We start from the raw sequence: 18,832 nt of genomic DNA, 5'->3' as shown, positions 1-18,832 counted from the left end.
CAACCACTGATTGCCTCAGCGGAGACCCCGACCCGCTAGCCCCCCCGACCCGTACTAATAATGGGCCCCCCCTCACCCCCAGAACGCCCCCCCACAGGACAGGGCCGACAAGCCCCCCACCCCACCCCACCCCAGACCCCGCAGCCGAAGCGGGTGACACCCAGAGCGACCGGGGGCCCCGAGAGGGTTGTCCCGTCCCGCCCCAGAGCCAGGGAAGGGCCGATCCCAGCCCCAGGTGCAGATGGGCAGCCCATCCGGCGCCGCTGGGCCCCCCCCACCCGAGCAGGGCCCCCCGCCAACCCCCCCCAGCACAGGCAAAGGGACCACCCCCCCAAGCCAAGCCAGACCACCACCCCACCCCCCCACCACGCACCCCCACACCCAAGCCCAGAGGACCACGCAGCGCCCCAGCCCGCCCCACCCAGGCACCGGACCCGACCCCCCGACCAACGGAGCCCCCCACCGCCCCCGCCAGGCACCGGAAGCCCCGACCCCCACCCCAAACCACGGCAGAAGGGCAAGGAGCAGCGACGACCAAGCCCTCCACCCCCTAAGTCATGGAGTCAACCACAGGAGACCAGAGAGACTGAATTCTTTCAAAGTTACTTGAGCTTTGGGCTGACATTTTTTCCAAGCTGATATGATCAAACAGCAGATTTCTGTGTTGACTTATGTTTATATTTTTCTTGTTTTTCCAATTTATTAAAATAGTTTTTTTGGCAATACAAAGAGTTATGAAAATGATAGATGCTAATCCTTCTTCTATATCGATGGCACTCATGTCACCAAGCACACAAAGTGACGGTGAGGCAGTGATTGAAACCTTAAGCCAGACTGATAAATCGGCACATACCTGCTGCCAGAGAGCCCTGACAGGAGTGCAGAACCACAGTGCGTGCATGTAGCTGTCGGGTAGATTATTATCACAGTGCTCGCAAATGTCTGAGTTACTGAGACCCATCTTGAACATCCTCTGTCCAGTGTAGTAAATTCTGTGAAGAGTTTTGAGATGGATTAGCTGCAGATTTGGACTTTTTGTCAGTTTAAAGGTGTTTAGACAAAGTTCTGACCAGAAGCTTTCATCTGTGCTGATGCTCAAATCTGCATCCCATTTTTTTGTTGGAAGGGCAATATTGTTATCTAAATTACATAAAAGTTTGTATATTTTGGAGAGAGTTCTATTCATTGAAAAATTAATCAGAGTGGTAACTACATCTGGTAGCTTTAAATCGTCGTCTTTAATTTTATACTTTTTAGTAATACTTGATTTAAGTTGCTGATATTCCAAGAAGTTATTTATTCCATGTTTGTCTTGAAGTTCCTGGGGGGTTATGAATCTTCTATCAATAATTACGTGCTCTAGTTGTTTTATGCCCCCTGCTTGCCAAGCTGGGAAGTGAATCATTTTTTTGTTAATAAGGATGTCCGGGTTGTTCCAGATGGGTGTCATTTTGCACGGTTGAATTGATGATTTTGATATTTTGAGAAATTCCCACCAGGCTGTTAAGGTGGCATTTATATTAATGCTTTTGAAACAATCCTGTTTTTTAACTGTTTGGCTAATAAATGGTAGCTGTGACAGGTTGATCTTTCCACATAACACCTGTTCCAAGTCTAACCATGAGTTGGTTTCTGGATTATTTTTTAACCATTTTAAGATATATTGTAATCTATTTGCAAGAAAGTATTTGTGGAAATTAGGTAGTTCTAATCCTCCACAGCTTTTTGCAGATTTTAAAGTTTTTAGACTAATTCTTGCAGGTTTGTTGTTCCATAGAAAGCTTGATATGGATGAGTCTAATGTTTTGAACCATTTTAATGGCGGTTGTGTGGGAATCATTGAGAAGAGATAATTAACTTTGGGTAAGATTTTCATTTTAACCGTGGCTACCTTGCCCATAAGGGACAGAGGCAGGTTGGTCCAGCGTGTTAGATCGTCCTGTATGCTTTTCAGTAATGGGGTGTGGTTTAGCTGCACCAGTTCTGATAGTTTGGGGGAAAAGTAGATACCCAGATATTTGATATTTCCTGTTTTAACTGGAATTGTGAGTCTTTGTTCCATATTCCTGTTGAGTGGTAATAAAACAGACTTATTCCAATTAATGGAATAGTCTGATATGGATATTGGTATTTCTAGGTTTGCACAAAAGTCTTTAGTGAAAGTTGGGGTTACTCCACTACACTGAGCTTTTCTTTGTGCTTCACATTCTCCACCTGTGGTACCTCAGAGAGAGCCAAACCTGAAGTCAATTCAGTCACCATATACACATCGGCATGTTGGAACTGGAAATCATCAGTAAGCAGTGGTCGTTCCAAATCCGTCTGAGTCATCGTTTCTATGGGAAACGCTCTTGCCAATCAGGACTGAGCTTTTTGGATGTCTACACCCCTACCACTTGGAAGCGGGCTACACGAAATCTCTCAAACTTTTCTAGGCATCTGATTGGCCAGTTTAGAACTTGAATAACTTTAACTATTAAAAAAATATAGGATTTTCAAGAACATGTTATTCTGACAAATAGAATGACTGATTGACAGCTGTTTATTTCTCTACTGAGGTCCACGGGGTTCTGGCTTCTTGAATCTAGTAGGTACTTCCTGTTTGGAAGACGAGGGGGAAGGAGTCACTCAGACCAGCTGTAATAGTCAATGGGCCAAACATGCATCTCTTATTAGAAAACAATAAGTTTGATAGTTTACTTCTTGAAATAAATGTCAAAACAATATCTAAATGTTGGTGGACCAAGTTGTTTTTTATTTTATTTTTTATTTTGCTGGGGTTTTTTTGTAAGTCATTTTTATATATTTTTCTAACTTTAAAATAGATAAAATAAAATCAAAATATTTTACCATTTGAATCAAAGAGATAATAAAATACTGTAGATTATGATACCAATTTGTTCTATACCCTACTCAATCCTAACAGTGGAGGGAATGTGATCTTTATTTTATCAAAGAGACATAACAATGATGTCTCAGCCTGTAAACTAAACTGCTGTTTTTCTACACAGCTGTTTTAATGGGTCTCTAGATGGCACTCTTTTCCTTTCAGGCATGGCAGACTCTTGGTCTCCTTTCTTCACTCCTTATGTCATCTCATTTCTCTTCTTCTGTGGGTTTTTCTCTCCTTTTCTACCTCTAATCTTTTTCTCTGTCATCTGTTTTTGCTGAAAAGCTTGCAGCTGCATTCATCCTCTTTGGTTTCATTGAAGCTAGGCTTTCATTAGGAGGACAAACAGAATGAGATTTAGCAGTTAAACAGTGGATCATTTCTAAAAGCTGGATGTCTATTACACCATCCCATTTTAATGGGATGCTGTTTTAACAGTCTGCATGCATTATGTTCAATACAATGTGATGTGTCACTGACTCATAAACAGATTTTCTGATCAATTCTCTTTCCGATCAGCGTCAACTTTCTCCAAAACCTTTAAATTCTCACCAGCTACCGGAAATTATCAGAAGAAGCGATTTTTTTTCCAAAGGTCAAAATAGCTTACAAGTGCTTTAGTTCCTCAGGAAATCACCAGCAGCCTGGAAAAGCTGAATGCTGTTGTTCATTCCCAACTTTATTTGCACCACAAACTGCAATCAAAATCTCAACAGCCTCCTTTAGTACCACCGCAGTGTTCTGCTTCAAATGGGGAGCATGTCAAGGAGCTATGCGGTTCTCTTCATGTGCCCACCGCAACCTTTAGGTAAAGATTAAAAGTTGTTTCCATAGATTCAACGTTTCCATATAAAACTCTAAAATGTGTAAGAAGTTCTTTGATTTTTTTTTCAGATTCTCCTTGTGTGAAGTGAGACCTCAACAAAAAGTAATCAAAACCTTTAAAAGTGTACCATTATGATCACTGTGTACTTTGTGATCAGACCCGTCTGCTTCATGCACTGAGGGCTAAGCCTGTTAGCATTTGGTAATTGCCACTCGCTCTTATTTGAATGATCTCATTACTCTGGCAGTCCGGAACTCTGAGTTTCCTTCAATGACCGTATCACTGTTTACTGCTGCAACACACACACACAAACACAAAAACACCAACACTCACAGTCTGCTTCACACACAGGACTTGTTTGTCACCTCTCAGCTAAAGCAGAAGAAAGAAAACCCAAAATCCTTTAGTGATTCAAAGAAATTGGAGTTGGTCGTTACAAAAATCCAACCTTTTCCATTTGAGTTTATGCGATCAGTTCAACAGGAAAGCCTGGATGAGTATTCATCACTTTTTATACATGCCTCACACTATAACCCAGCGCATGTGGGTAGCACGTCCGGAAGCACATTCCTCTGCTTTAAATCCAGAAACCACTCAATCAGGGGAAAGGCACAAACAGGGACTTCCTTCAGTTTTACTGATATAATTAAAACTTGCTGGGGTAGAAATGCAGAAAAAAATGTGTGCTAATAAAAGCTTTTTAATTAAAAACCAAGAGCAGGAAGGATGTAAAGTTATTCCTTCTGTAATTACTGTCACGGTCTATCACTTGTGTTTTATACTTAATTAGTTCCCTCTCATTAGGATTACGCCTAATGTTTACATGTGGACCTCAGTCTGACTCCAACAGATCTGCCTAGCAGTACTTTAAAATATATACATACATTCTAAAAAGAACACTAAAACTTTTATAGTTCTGTTGGTTTATATATAAATATCTACAAATTCTGATAAATTTGACCATGGTCTGCATGCATAGTGGGTCTTCTGTCTGATGAGCTGAAGCGTGATGCAACAAATTAATTTTTGATGCAAAATCTCATTTGCAGAAGAAATTGTACTTTTCTGATAAAATCCTGGGTTTTCTCTAAAGCTTTTCGGACACTTTAAAAGTCACATCTTAACCCAAAGGGGGATTACTAGAGAGGCCAAAATTCAAAATAATGGGTCAAATTCGACTTCTTGTTGGCCTGTTCATTTAGAGTTGTTCTGATTTGGTTTATTGGTTTATTTCAAGCAATCAAAACAAAGATACATGCATGCAGACATGCCAACATATGTACCCAACTACCCACCCACCCAACCAACCAACCAACCAAATAATTTCAGATTCACAGCTGCAATATACATAAAATAATATATTTGATCTTGGATACTAACTTTATTAAACTCTGACAGATTTGAATGAAGATGAGTTCTCATAATAACTTTTTATAGAATCCCCTATAACATGTCAGAATTGAGAGTTTAAGAAGGAAGGATCTGTTTTGGTGTGTTTCTGTGCCAAAGAAACTGGGGATCAGTTATTGGAAGCACGATAATGTCCATTACACCAAGCTAAATGTGTTGAATTGCTTCCGGAGAGTTGGACTACTGGTACTCATGGGAAGGATTTTCCACCGCGGAGAAGATCCCCATGGCTGGAAGTAAAAGGGGATGTTTTGGATGGGGAACAAAGCTGTGTGGAGCTGTCAGGACTAGTACGGTTGGAGGGACTGTGGTTGGTCCGGGCATGGGTGGTTTGTTAGGACCCCTCCTCTTACTTTTTTGCTCCCCTCCCCGCTCCCTCAACAAAATTAACCAGCATCCACTGGGAATTCTCCCAAACCGCTGCCTGACAAGAGCATGGACAAGAAGAAAGTGCATTCAAAACAGAGAAGGAAGAGAGACTTTTGGTGGTCACCACTGTGGGAATGTTCTAATCTGTGCTTTCCTGAGGCCTTGGGAATCCCACACTAGAGTGGGAACCTGAGGCCATGGAAAACCGGGGTTTGAAACCCTCCAAAAGACATGAAATGCTACAAGTAGCTTATATCCCCCCACCCCCCCACCCCCCTTAGCAACGCCTTTAAAGAAATAGTTTGGGCAAATTTGCAGAACTGTAAAAAACTGTAAAAAGCCTCATTTAAAAAAAAATTTCTGGTATTAGAAGTACAAGTTTCGCTGATTCCATAGATTTTAAAACAAAGAACTCTTTTAAAGGTTTGTAAGATCATTAAATATTTAAAAAAACCTTTGAGTTATGAATGAATATAATTAAAAATGAATCTCCCCATACTAAAGCTTTATTTTTCTGGTCATATTTTAGATTTAGTCTAGGAAAATATACAGTAAATAAATGTAGTTATAAAAAAACAATGGCATTTAAGGTAATGCATAAGTCCTTTTAGGAAAAAATATTTGTACTAGTAGTACTAATAATTAACAGAAACTACAGATTCTTCTAGTATAGATTGTCAGGTGAAAGTTTGGTTACTCTGAGATCTTTTGGATGGATAAGGAAACTACTTAAAGGGTGTCTGGCAAAAGGAAGCAGAAAAATGATTTAAAATGGCGCTAAACCTCAAACCATGTCACTATCTAAAGAAGTTTAAGAACAAAAAACAAAGTCACCTACATTTGTCAGTCTAAAGGGTTTTCAAAGTCATTCCATTGTCTGTAAAACTCCAGAGATCCAAGCAGACAAGACATGATTCATCCCACCAGTGGAAAGCTCAGTAAAAGCCAGGATTCAGAAATAGAGACAACCTGCAGGGGATAATCGGGATTATCGCTAAAACTTTTGGACATTTTAGTCGATTGATGGGATTAAAAGAATATTTTTCTGGACTGTGTGCCTTGGAAGTTAAATTTTGTCAGCATTTTAAATAACAAACATCATGGCTGCAAACGAGGTGGTGGCACTGTGGTGGTTTGGGCTGCTCTACTCAGAACTTTAATAACTTCAATAATAGAACGTCAGAGAAAAATCATCATACTCTCTTTAACTTTATAGCAGAAAAATGGTCCATAAATACAAAATTAAGTCCTTGTCTAATACCTCAAAAACCCCACACCAAATCCAGATGTTGTAGCTTCATAAAATTATGTCCGTAAGTCTGAGAGAAAACGTGAGGGCTTTTATTCTGGAAACTCTCCAATGTGTCTCAAAGCAATTATACAATAAAAGTCCTTAACAGCTATAAAAAATAAGAGATGTCTGTGGGCTGCAAATGCTTTTTTCTTGTAGGAGTCATTTACTTTATCACAGTGTCAGGCAGACTTGGACAGCCCTTTTCTCTTAAATGATGACTTTAAAACTGTACGATCATCATTGTTTAATGGTTCATCGATATTGTGAAACTTTTCAGAGAAGAATCGGTATAGAGGGCAAATACTTTACTGTATTGCTGGCTTGATGTAATTAAAATTGGCTCCAATATGTGTGTTTGACAAGATGGATGTAGTTCTTCATCAACGCACCTTTTGCTCCTAAGAAGTAAAGAATAAGTCAAGAATTATAATCAAGCCTTTGCTTTTAAGTGCTATTCTGCTGATATGATAAGCCATTTTAGGATTTCCCAGAGGTATTCCATTAAAATAAAACAAAAACTCAAGTTTACGACTAAAAACTTCATTGCCTAATCAACGTAGCCTTTACAGTTTTGAGAATTCCATTGCATGACTAAATACTCTTCTGAATAAAACTGTAAAAACAAGGTCCTCGTGTGTTTCGACAGAGGGCAGGACGTCTAACAGATCCATGACGAGGCAGTGTGTGGTGGGAATAGAGGGGCTGGGATGAGGGCAGCATCGCGTGACTATGAAGCCAACTTCCTGTTCTCAGTGAATTCCATGGAGGAGCATGCGGCTCCTTTGGTTTTCAGAGCTTTTCCTTGAGTCCCACCATGCAGGAAAGAAAGCATGACTGTGAGTGAGACTTGATTTATGTCGGTGGAGGTCATCTTCTGCACGCAGCGACTCGCTCAGGGTAAAAAACCAACACAGTAATGTAAGACTCAAGACTGCCTCTGTTGAGCTGGAGTACATTAAACTCAATGAAACATGGTCAAAAACATTTTGTGAAGATCTTAAGGAATAAATTACAAGAAATTGAAGATTATTTCAAAAGTCAGTAGTTAAAATATACAAATATTCCAATCAAATGGGTCATTTTCCAGATTGGCACAGACATGTTAACTTCCATATTCAGGGAACATAGGTGGGATGGCTTATTTTTTTTGTTTTGCATTTTGGGAGTTTGAGAACTTTTATTAAACAATCTGGACATGAATCAGTAAGCCAACATCTATCCATCCATCCATCCGTCCATCTGTCTTCTAAACCCACTGAATCCCTTTTGGGGTCACGCGAATACTGGAACCTATCCTAGCTTCTGTGGGGCAAAGGTGGGGTAGACCCTGGGCAGGACCACAAACACACATTTACACCTAGAGACAATTTAAAGATACCAATTAACTTATGATGGCCAATTTTGGACCGTGGGAGGAAACCACAGAGCCAGGAGAAAAACCCACACATGCACGAGGAGAACATGGAAACTCAACACGGAAAGGACCTACGTTGGGTTTAAACCAGGGCCTTCTCAATGTGAGGCGAGAGCGCCAACCACTACATGACCGTGAACCCTGAGCTGACATCTTAAACGTTTTTTTTGTCTAAAAGCTAATGTAAGCTGGAAGAAGAAAGATTGTTGTTTACCTGTCTTACAATGATAATGCATTAACCCTTGTGCTATTCCATGGGGTCCAGATGACCCGATCCTTACATTGACATGTTATCCCTACCATGACAAAGGTGGATAAAGGTGAAGAAGATTTCATGTAATCCATGGACACCACTGAAGATCACAAATCATCGAAGAAAAAAGATTCAGCGCACTGACTTGTGGGGTCTATATGACCCCACTCCCAATGTTAGAGTGCCTAGGATAGCACAAGGGTTACTCAGGATATGCTGAAAGGGGTCATGTAACACATGTACACAAAGAATACCTCAAGGTATTATTTGGAAGGGTTGTAAATGAGAACATCAGAGTGGACGGCCATGTTATAAAACACTAGTACATTTATCTTAGATGCTATTATTCCCCATTGTGGGATAAAGTAAATTTAAAAAATAAAATAATAATAATAATCTTTAAAAAGCTTATATTGATGATTTCTAAATTTTTGTCAGTAACAATACTAACCCCTGGAACACTTACGCTATAAAACGTTACATCATCACGTTTGCCGGGTACCTGAAATAATATAACCAACTAAAAGTACTTGTCATAAAACATAGATCAAAACATGACAGCACATGATAAATTAGAGTGGTGTTCTTTTATTTTCAACTGTGGTGTGTATAACAAAATGAAAATAAATAAATATAAATAAACAACGCAGGAAGTTCCTGATAACATGCTAAAAAATTAATCAAATCAAATCAAATCAACCTTTATTAATATAGCACTTTTTCAACAACATATGTCACTCAAAGTGCTGTGCATAAAAAACAATAAAATTTAAAAACAAGATGACAAGACAAACCGTGCGACAACCCCCCAATAAAAGAACTTTAAAATCAATTCTGAATTGCACAGGGAGCCAATGCAGCGATCTTAAAACTGGTGTAATGTGTTCCCGCCCCCTGGTCCTCGTCAGAACGCGTGCTGCTGAATTTTGCAGCAGTTGAAGATTTGCTATTCTTGTTCTGGGAAGACCAGAGAGCAGGGCATTACAATAATCTAACCTGCTGGTAATAAAAGCATGCATTAGCACCTCTGTACTGGCAAGAGAGAGAAACGGGCGGACTCTGGCTATATTTTTTAGATGATAAAATCCTGTTTTTGTGATATTTTTAATTTGTGGGATAAAATTCATCTCAGAGTCAAAAATGACACCCAGGTTTCTCACACACTGAGAAGTTTTGTAATTCTAGTTTAGATAAAACTATCTCTCTCTTGTCTTCAGAACCGATCACTAAAACCTCTGTTTTGTCCTGGTTTAGCTGTAGGAAGTTCTCTGCCATCCATGACTCAATGTCTAAAATGCATTTTAAGAGTGTGTTGACCGACTCTTCATCATCAGGAGACACAGCGATGTAGAGTTGAGTGTCATCAGCATAGCTGTGGAAACAAACGCCATGCCTCCTGATGACGTCCCCCAGTGGCAACATATATAGATTAAAAAGTAGTGGGCCTAAAATTGAACCTTGGGGGACCCCACAGTTGATGTCGAAGACCCTTGAGGAGCAAGTATCCATACTTACGTAAAAACTTCGATCTGTGAGATAGGAATAAAACCACTTTAGTACGGTACCAGATATGCCCAAACCTCTCAGTCTGTCGAGTAAAATACTGTGATCTACAGTGTCGAAAGCAGCACTGAGATCCAGTAGTACCAGAACTGAGAGTTTCTGACAATCCAGGTTACATCTGATATCATTTACTATTTTAACAAGGGCCGTCTCTGTGCTGTGGTTTGTCCTAAAACCAGATTGATATTTTTCAAATATGTTATTTCTATTTAAAAACTCATTAAATTGGATTAAAACAGTTTTTTCAATCATTTTACTTAAAAATGGCAAGTTGGATACTGGACGATAATTGTTATAGTTGTTTGGATCTAAATTACTCTTCTTCAGAAGAGGACTCACCACTGCCGTTTTAAAGGCAGCAGGGAAGACACCTGTCTGAAGAGAGTAATTTACTATATTTAAAAGCTCAGACTCAAAGAAGTCATAAAATGTTTTCAACAACGATGTGGGGATTGGGTCTAAAAGGCAGGTGGTTGGCTTTAACTGGGAGAAAACCTGACCAAGTCCCACAGCATCAACCAGGACAAAACTTTCCAGTGTTTCCTCTGATAAATACAATGCTATAGATTCATTAAAAGCAACACCTTTTTGAATTAAAAGAGTAGATCTAATAGCATTGATTTTACTCCTGAAGTGGTCTGCAAAACTCTCACATACAGCATCTGAGGCTGCTATGGAGGACCTTTGAGAGTCTCTTTTAGTTAAACTGTCTATTGTTTTAAAGAGAACTCTAGGATCGTTTTTGTTTTGTAAAATTAAGTTTGAGAAGTGGAGGGTTCTGGCTTTTTTTATTGCATGACTGTACCTCATTTGCTGTTCTTTAAAAATTTCGCAATGTACAGTTAACTTCGTTTTTCTCCACTTCCTCTCCGCTCTCCTGCATTCACGTTTCAAGGCTCTGATTGGTGCGTTGTTCCACGGTGCTGTAGCTTTAGTTTTCAACGTTTTAGTTTTAAGTGGAGCTACAGCATCAATGGCTGACTGTAGTTTGTTGTTAAAATGTTCAACCATAAAATCACATGATGCAGGTAAAATATGAGCGGGAGTTTGATGTAAAATATTGATAAAATTTGCGGCCACATCAGGAGTTATGTATCGTTTCCTCACAGCTCTCGCTGGAGCTTCCTGTCGAGTAAAACTGGTGATATTAAAAAATATACAATAGTGATCTGACACAGCCATGTCAACAACAGAGGACACACTGCAGGACAGGCCATAGGTTATCACCAAGTCTAGAGTGCGCCCCCTGCCGTGAGTAGGCTGTGTGACATGCATGAATCAGGAATTTGAGAACAAAATATTCCTAAAAAAAACAAAATGATACTAGAAACTTAGTCTTTGGTTCAACCATTCCTGGAACATGTGAGACTTTCCTGGTGAGGGCACAGACTCCTTGACACGCTACATTTTAAATTCATGTAAATAGTTTTGCTCGGGTGAAAAGTCTAGTATTGCAACAACACATCATCAGTAGGGTAAAACTAACCTGTCTCACGACGGTCTAAGCCCAGCTCAAAAAAAAGGAGAGGGGTTGCTGCCCTCCCCCCAAGTCCCCCTTAGCTCCGCCCCTGTCCATATCCTAAAATCTGTTTAAATATGTGCAAAAAAAAACCTGAATTTCCATTTTAGGAGTAATACCTGCCAAGGGTCAGCATGGTTGCGGGTGTCATCCAGACCTTTGTGGACCTTCAGCCGACCAGCTGGAAGCACATGGAGCGACCTGTGTGCGAAGAGAGGAAGAAGAAAAGCAAACTATTGTGATGCATTCAAAGGGCAAATAATGAGCAGTTGAAGAGTTAACTACAGGCAATAATTACACCAGGGCAGAATGCAGACAAAAAAAAAATGAGTGCTATCTTAGATGACCCCACCCTTGCATTGACGTGTTCTCCCTACTATGACAAAGGTGGATAAAGGTGGAAAGATTTCATGTAATCCATGGACACCAGTGAAGATCACAAATCATTGAAGAAAAAAGGTTCAGCGCACTGTCTAGTGGGTCTAAATGACCCAACTCCCAATGCTGAAGTGCCTAGGATAGCTCAAGGGTTACAGGTGGATTCCTAACTTTCTGCTTCATTTTTGACAACTGGCTGGAGTTCATCAGCACACCTGCTAATCATTTCAGACAGATTGTTGCCATCTCATGACTCCTTTCTGCAACCAAGCGTGTTTTTGATCATCCTCCTCTTTAAATTGTTTTTTTTCTCTCATTCAGTTAAGATAACTTTATTGATAAAGCGACAATGCATATTCATGAACATTGAAACAAATGTAAATATGCCAGATTATAGTTCCTGTCTGGAGTCCCTTGGCAGGTTGATGTTAAAAGAAATAAAACAGAGTTTAAGAGCTAGACAGTTAATTATAGATCACAAGTAAAAGACAGTGTACAAAATAATACAAATAAAACTGAAACAAAAATATTTTAAAATCAGTGCCTGTTTTGTAATAAAATTCAGTTTGTGCATATGTTTTGCAGCACAAAGCATGAGAATATAATAATAAATAAAGTTTGATTTAATTTTATTTTAATCCTGACAGACTGTCTGCCTCCAGTTTCCTGAATCTTCTCAAACACCACCAACCATGACAGACAGAGGAAAACAAACAGGAACAGAATTCCCAAAACCAAACAAGCAATCAAACTGAGGAAGATCTATGACTGGAATGATGATGCACCTAAACAAAGTTCACTCAGAAAACCTCATTTGCTTTCAATTCAGTCAAAAATACTGAATCAGAGAGGAAAACTTTAGTTGTTTTTAGAGGAAATACCCACAGTCCCAGGGTCACTCACAGTTTGCCTCTGACTGAGGAAACACAAAGAAAATGTTGGTGGGTTTTCTGGCTTCTCTCAGTTTTCCTATCTGTGTCCTCTTCTGTGGTTGGAGAGCCATGCAGGCTCCTTTAATCAGTTTCCTGGCAGAAGGACTGCAGGCCGCTCCGTTAACCACAGCATGTCTCCCCTTTTATTTTCTCCCCCCTTTAGCACGCCCACTGGGTGGGAGGGGCCGGCGGCATGTTAAACCGTCAGTGACTGACAGGTGGACAGGCAGACTCAAGACTTCGTTTATACTTTTTAAGGTAAAGAAAAATACATTTCAATATAGGCTGATAGAAATAAGTAGAAGGATAGTTAAATATATGACGTTCTAAATCGATCAATAGGCACCTAAAGCAGCTAAGAGATGTTAACATCACAAAATTCCCTCCATTACAAAAATACACTAAACTTTAAACAGTTAAATCATAGAACCAGACCACAAACCAGCTGGAATGCAACTGTTTACTAAAAAATCTATTTGATTTATCCATATATTTGTTGACATTTTCCCAGATTTGTATTCAGTTCGACTTGAACTTCCTTAATGTTACTGTCAGGTACGGATGTGGAAATCACATAGAAGCGTCAGATAAAAGGAAACTTATAGGCTAATGTCATATTTTCTAGATTTTAACACTTTCTAAAACTTTGTTTTTAATCACAGGGACCATGTATTCACGACAATAGCAAACAAAAATTAGTCATTTTTTATAGTGCAATATCAGGGGTATGAACTCAACTCAAAGATCATTTTAATATTCAAGATATCCTTACTTTATACAATGTGCTTTTACAACCTACAAATTTAATTCAACCCTATATGACCGTTCACATTTTTTGATATTTCTGAGAGCGCTATCTTATTAGCATTATCTGAATTTTCCTTAAAGAACTGATGAAAATGGTGTTTTTGGTGTTTTTTACATGTTCTATGTGAAGAAAATTCAGATAAAAGTTGCATTTCTGTGTATTTCTCTATTCAGATTATTGTGAAACAGGAGTAAATGATAAAATGTCATTAGAAGGCTGGGCAGACCACAAGCTTCCTGCTTCTCACCATTCTAATGCATCCACTTGTAGAAGACTAGATCTATGTACATCTTTGTTTTGTTGCACCTGTGTCATGTTGGGGTTGTGAAGGGCTGTAAGCCAGCAGGAGAGCACATAAACAGAGAGTTCTCAGTTATGAGTGACAGGAAGGGGGGGCGGGGCTGCTCAGCACCAACAGTCCAACTCTCAAAGAGTTGAATTTCCAATGAACTCCTGCCACTCTGCAGAAACTATGCCGTAGAAAAACGATTCATTGTGGCTAAAGGACCACTAGCACAAAATACTGTACTTACTTGTATGATCCCACCCATTTTTACAACTAGTGCAGTGCACTATTATTCCACTAGAGGCAGAAAAATGTCTGCTTCCTGGAAATCTCAAACCACTGTTGGCAGGAAACAACATGCTGTATTGAAAAAAAAACTAAATTAGGTAATAGTTATTTCTTTATAATACAGGTATTCCATGTTAAAAATCAAAGTATTTTGTAAAATTGTTTTAACCGACTTCTATATTTTTTCTGCAAGTAATATAGTAGATGAAAGTGAAAGCAAAAATCCCAGGACTAAGTAAAATTCCTGGTGTTCAAATGTGTTTTCATGGCGGGTAATGGAGTGTATGCACGTATAGCAATCAGCCCACCACAGCATGTGTTGCTGCTGATTATTTTTTGGGTTTAATTAGGCTTTTGTTTGAGGAGGGAGGCAGAAAACAGACCTGCTCTGGTTTCCCTTTTCTAACGCACCACATAAACATTTCAGATTCTGATCCACTTTTATTTATCTCAGCTCACTTCCACACCCCATGGCGATGGCTGCCACATTTGCTGGATGAAAGCTCCTGCTGCCTGGAATCTGTCGAAAGCATGAATTTAGTTGAATTAATACAAATATAAAGTCCGCTGCGGGGAGTAAGTGTGTTGGATATTTTAACTTCTTATTTTTTTTATTACATGTGAATGGCTGTTTGATGTGAACCTCGGCAAGCGGTTGACTGCATGCGTGTGTCTGTCTATGGCTGTGTTTACTATTTAAATGTCTTCCACATGTAGATGTAGGTCTAAACCCATTTACACTTCCTCTGCTCTCCAGTGTTGTATATATGTGCTTCACTTAGATTTGAATTGAGCTGCAGTATTGAACTCTGGAAAGCTTCCAGCTGCTTGATTTTTTCCCAAACAGACAATCTATGAATTTGGATTATAAACACTTTTCTGGGATCGGATTCCTGCGCATTATTATAAAAAAACTTAAATGTAGACGATGGAGGAAGCGGGGTGAGACGTTTTCTTGAATTTCTGATTTGTCCAGTTTAAACGTTTTTTTCCCCCTGAAAACAACTAAACTATGAATAAAAAAGAGATTCCACCTGTGATTTAAATAAATATTTGTTAAACATGAAGTAAAAGTTGCACTTTAATTCCACTGAGCCAGTTTTAGACACTTCACGGAGAGCATAGCTGTTTCTACATTAGTAGTTTTTTTAAAGCTGAAACAAATGCTGCATAAAGTAAGTAAAACTAAGAGAGTTAAAACATTATTACTAATCAAACAATACACCTACTTAACAATAATCCCAAATCAATAGATGAGTTTACATGTACACAAGGACTGTGTGTTCCTTATATAACTTGAATTTTTTTTTTCATAGATTGGTCAGAGGTGTGACTTTTACTCAGGAGTTACTTATTTGTAATTTTTTTAAACATAAATAATAATAATAATAATATACTTTATTTATATAGCACTTTTCAAAATCAAGATTACAAAGTGCTCTTCAAAAATATGGGAGAAAATCAATATTAAAAACAGTTTCCAGTATGGAGAAATTAATTAACATTAATACATAAAAACATTAATATTATTGTTTTTATTTTTTCCTCTACTTGGATGAATGCAGGACAGTAAGTCATGAAACTGGATCACAGAGACGGACGAACAGTTAAATACACCATCATTCAGATGCAGCTCCAGCAGTATAGAATGTCCACACACAATGTTAGTGTAACCCTTGTACTATCCTATCCACTTTAACGTTGGGAGTTGGGTCATCTAGACCCACTAGACAGTGCTCTGAACTTTTTTACTTCAATGAGTTGTGATTTTCACTGGTGTCCATGGATTACATGAAATCTTTCCACCTTTATCCACCTTTGTCATGGTAGGGAGAACACGTCAATGTAAGGGTGGGGTCAGCTAAGATAGCACAAGGGTTATGAACATAGTTTTGGAAAAGCGTTGAAGATCAAATGTGGCGCACGTCAAAAGAGGTAGTGGACGTTTGACGCATGAATCGCCTGTGGTGTGAATGCAGCATAACATTGGCTAATTTGTTCATAAGTGTTGGATTTTTTTTTTTTGGGTGCGACTTATACTCCAGAGTAACTTAGATACTTTTCTTTCTTCTTTATTATGCATTTTTGGCTCCCTTATACTTGGAGTGACTTTGACCCCATCAGACTCATTCGGATCAAAATTTTCTTCCGATTGAGATGAGTGGGAAATGGCAGATTTAATCTGATTGTGGTACATGTAAACACTTGTTCTGACTGTGGGTCATTATAGTGCTGGCTTTTACAGCATGTGCGTAAGCAAAGCCTCCTCCGGAACGCTGTCTCAGTGCGAAATAACTAAGATCTTTTTGGTTGTTAGTGGGTAAAATAATACCCGTATTATTGTTTGATCTACTGAAAAGAAAAAGTACTTTTATGAGAACTTTTAGAATCTCTTTTATCACAACTTTACTTTCATTTGCCCCATTTTTTCTGTTTCTTTAAACATCAAGGTTTTCCTTTTTGTTACCAGAAATACTGTAAATTTTTATTTATTTGTTTATATTCTATTTAATCCAAACTTATGTCAATTGTACAGAGCCCGTGTCCTGACATTAAGATATAAAAATATATCTTGTTCCCACAGATTAATATCTTGTTCCCACAGGTTATTATGTCGTTCGCACGAAATACTATTCCGTTCCCACAAGATACTATTCCGTTCCCACAAGATACTATTGCGTTCCCTCAAAATACTATTCCGTTCCCTCGAAATGATTAACTCGTGCGAACGCAATAATTATGTCGTTCGAACGCAATAATTAATCCGTTCGAACGCAATAATTATTCACGTCATAAGTCATTCACGCGGATATGATCTCTGTACGCCGCCGCTTTCAGCGGTAACTTCCGTGTCTCTGTGACCCATATTCGTTCAAAAAAGGAACATGAAAAACAAAAATGATCACTTTATTACCGTCTCAATGAATATAAGAAAAATATCAAAAGATTTATGATAACTAGGCTGCTTTGTCAAACGATAGCTCCTGCTAGGCTACTACTAGCTCCGCCGCAGAGCTCTCTGATCGTGTATGCCGGCATTTGGGCAACTGGCTGGTCTGTTGTCAGACAGCTGATATTGTAGTTTAGGGTCGAATAGGAATAATAATATTCAGGACTTGTCTTTTATTAACTTTAGCAGTCAGTATCTTTACATTCGAAGGCTATTAGGCTACATGCTAACTGACTAGCCGATCATTTCCTGTTATTAATTTACGTCATAGATTTACAGCAGATACCTTCACATTTCTCTCTGTGTGTGTCTCATTACATTGCATTGAAGACACGGAGGATGTTTAGAGAACAGATTTATTTATTTCAAAAAGCACAAAAGCATCCATCGTATTCACGTTCATTCACATGGTGATCTGGTACGCCCTCAGTCATCTTGCTGCAAAAGCTGCTTCCTGCCGCTACTTCCGTGTCTCTGTGAGCATTCAATAGGGGTAAAAATAAAAGCCAATCATTGGTCTTGTTGTTAGACCTTGGTCACAGGGACACAGTGATTGGCCAGTGATTGGCAGCAAAGCACGCTGGGAAACGGGACGTACTGCTATTGTTGTTATGCTACAAGCTAAAGGTAAGTGCTTTAGGCGAAGCAGCCAGCTTAATATGATATTTTTCAGATTTTCATCGAGAAAATAACAGATCGACCATTCTTGCTTTTATTTTTACCCCTATTGAATGCTCACAGAAACACGGAAGTAGCGGCAGGAAGCGGCTTTTTCAGCAAGATGACTGAGGGCGTACCAGATGATGTGAACGTGAATACGATGGATGCTTCTGTGCTTTTTAAAATAAATAAATCTGTTCTCTAAACATCCTCCGTGTCTTCAATGCAATGTAATGAGACACAACCAGACAAAAATGTGAAGGTATCTGCTGTAAATCTATGACGTAAATTAATAACAAGAAATGATCGGCTAGTCAGTTAGCATGTAGCCTAATAGCCTTCGAATGTAAAGATACTGACTGCTAAAGTTAATAAAAGACAAGTCCTGAATATTATTATTCCTATTCGACCCTAAACTACAATATCAGCTGTCTGACAACAGACCAGCCAGTTGCCCAAATGCCGGCATACATGATCAGAGAGCTCTGCGGCGGAGCTAGTAGTAGCCTAGCAGGAGCTATCGTTTGACAAAGCAGCCTAGTTATCATAAATCTTTTGATATTTTTCTTATATTCATTGAGACGGTAATAAAGTGATCATTTTTGTTTTTCATGTTCCTTTTTTGAACGAATATGGGTCACAGAGACACGGAAGTTACCGCTGAAAGCGGCTTTTGCCGGCGTACAGAGATCATATCCGCGTGAATGACTTATGACGTGAATAATTATTGCGTTCGAACGGATTAATTATTGCGTTCGCACGAGTTAATCATTTCGAGGGAACGGAATAGTATTTTGAGGGAACGCAATAGTTATCTTGTGGGAACGGAATAGTATCTTGTGGGAACGGAATAGTATTTCGTGCGAACGACATAATAACCTGTGGGAACAAGATATATCTTTATATCTTAATGTCAGGACACGGGCTCCGTACAATTGTGCTTGGCTTTTAAAATCAAAACAGTTTAACAGTTTAACCCATTTCTTTGGATG

This window comes from Oryzias latipes, chromosome 21, assembly GCF_053564925.1.
Source record: "Oryzias latipes strain Hd-rR chromosome 21, Olatipes_Hd-rR_3.1".
In the NCBI taxonomy this organism is placed as follows: domain Eukaryota; kingdom Metazoa; phylum Chordata; class Actinopteri; order Beloniformes; family Adrianichthyidae; genus Oryzias; species Oryzias latipes.
This window is presented reverse-complemented; position numbering follows the sequence as displayed.